General features: G+C 37.5%; 1 non-coding gene across 1 annotated transcript; it reads left to right on the top strand.

Moving 5' to 3' along the window:
- Positions 1-1005: 1005 nt before the first annotated feature.
- Positions 1006-1112, top strand: LOC128284970 (small nucleolar RNA R71). The gene has a single exon (XR_008275387.1). It is a non-coding gene; the product is annotated as a small nucleolar RNA R71 (small nucleolar RNA).
- The last annotated feature ends 1327 nt before the right edge of the window (positions 1113-2439 follow it).

Consider the following 2439-nt stretch of genomic DNA (forward strand, 5'->3'; position numbering starts at 1 on the left):
AAGAATTTGACTGTGTTTGGCATCTATGAAAGAGCTTCAATAAATGGTAAGTTAATGTGTAATTTCTTTAATAGTTTAAGGAATTTACCAAATTGTTCATCCGTGCGGTCTTTTCTTGTCGCATTGGGGTATGACACTCGTGGTTTGTACTCTTTACTTACCGGTTTCTGCTCACTGTGGTTTACCTCGCCTTTACCTTTACTTACCATAATTCCTTGCCTTGGTTCTGGTTCAGGTTTAACTAACCCTTTCTCATCTTGGATAGTAATTGCATTGAGTTGTTCTCTTAGGTTTGATTCAATGTTACCTGGCAGGCTACCTTGTGGTCGTTCAAAAATCAATTTGGCGAGTTGGCCTATCTGCGTTTCGAGCCCTTGGATCGACACCTGTTGATTCTTAAGTGCTGTTTCGGTATTTTAGAAACGAGTTTCCTACACCGAGATAAACTTTGTTAGCATCTCCTCAAGGTTCAGCTTCTTTTCCTATTGGTAAGGTGGTTGTTGAAAAGCCGGAGGATGTTGTGGCCTTTGATTTCCTTGACCACCCCATGAGAAATTGGGATGGTTCCTCCAACCTGCATTATAGGTATTACCGTATGGGTTATTTTGAGATCTAGAATTATTGTTACCCATGTATTGGACTTGTTCCTCTTTAGTGTTGGGGTTGAAAGATTGATATTCTGTTTGTGTTCCTCTTCCATTTGAATCGCACCTCATAACTGGATGTACTTAAGTAGAACCATACAAACCATCAATCTTTTTATTTAAGAGTTCTACATGGTCAGATAGCATAGCAACCGCATCGAGGTTGAAAACACCGGCCGCTTTCGTCGGTTTTGTCCTTATAACTTGCCACTGATAGTTATTCAGTGACATTTCTTCAATAAATTCGTAAGCTGCTTCAGGTGTTTTGTTGTTCCAAGTTCCACCAGTGGCTGTGTCAATGAGTTGCCTCGTTGAGGGGTTCACACCGTTATGGAACATCTGAACTTGTAGCCAAAGTGGTAACCCATGGTGAAGGCACCTTCTCAAAAGATCCTTGTATCTCTCCCATGCATCATAAAGCGTTTCTAGATCCATCGGCACAAAAGAAGAAATGCCATTCTTCAACTTATCCGTTTTAGCCAGTGGAAAATATTTAAGTAAAAACTTTTCGGTCATTTATTTCCAAGTAGTGATTGACCCTCGTGGTAACGAGTTTAACCACTATTTAGCTTTGTTCCACAATGAAAAGGGAAACAACCGAATGAGTATGGCATCGTCAGAAATGCCATTGATTTTAAATGTGTCGCAAAACTCCAGAAAATTTGCCAAGTGATTGTTTGGATCCTCATCCTGCAAACCATCAAACTGAACAAATTGTTGTATCATTTGAATCGTGTTAGGTTTCAGTTTAAAATTATTTGCAGCAATAGTAGGTCTAACTATACTTGACTCAGTTCCTGTTAAATTTGGTTTAGCATAATCATACATAGTGTGCGGAGCAGGATTCTGATTTACTGGATTAGCAACAATCGCAGGAGGTAGTGGATTTTCCTGATTTTTAGCCATCTCCTCGGTTGTGGTTTGAATATCGTCCTCTTGCTCTTCCTCTGTGTATCTTAAGCTTCGCCTTATTTCTCGTCGATTTCTATGAGCTGTGTGATCGATCTCACTATCAAAAAGTAATGGTCCCGACAGGTTTTTTCTAGTCATAAACTATAAAAAAAACTGCCAGAAGCTAATAAAAGAGAAAATTGGAAAAGGAAATAACAATTTAAATTGAAAATAAAGTAAAATGGTTAAAGTAATAAAAATCGAGTGTTCCTAATATCTTAGTTCCCCGGCAACAGCTCCAAAAACTTGATACGTGATATTCGCGATAGGTTTTAAAAATTTATAATTAATCGTTCTTGAAACTAACTATTATAAGTGTACCTATCGAATAGTAGTATAGCTTTAGCAAGACCGGATTGTCAAACCCAAAGGAACCAAGAGTACTAGTAATTACTTTCTTTTTATTATCTAGCCTAAAAATTAAGGGATTTGTTTATCTAAACTAATTAACTAAACTAAGGGTGCATAAAGAGAAAATTGGGGAAAAGCTTTTGGGAAAACTCGATTAATTAAGACAATACCCAAGGAAAAATCCACCTAGACTTCACTTGTTATTTGGTTCTGAATCAGACGATTTATTCATTTGACTTGATCCATAGAAATCCCTAAGTTATATTATTATCTCTCTCGAGACTAATAACGTCTAACCCTAGGTTTATTAATTGAAATCTCTTTCTAGTTAACACCCTAGTGTTGCATTAACTCAATCTATGGACTCCCTTATTAGGTTTCACCCTAATCCGGTAAAATCTTGTCACCCTATCTCTAGGCGTGCAATCAACTCTACTTAATTACGACAAATTTACTCTTAGACAGGGACTTTTGCTCCTCTGAATAAGCGCAT

The sequence above is a fragment of the Gossypium arboreum genome, chromosome 11, assembly GCF_025698485.1.
Source record: "Gossypium arboreum isolate Shixiya-1 chromosome 11, ASM2569848v2, whole genome shotgun sequence".
Taxonomy (NCBI): domain Eukaryota; kingdom Viridiplantae; phylum Streptophyta; class Magnoliopsida; order Malvales; family Malvaceae; genus Gossypium; species Gossypium arboreum.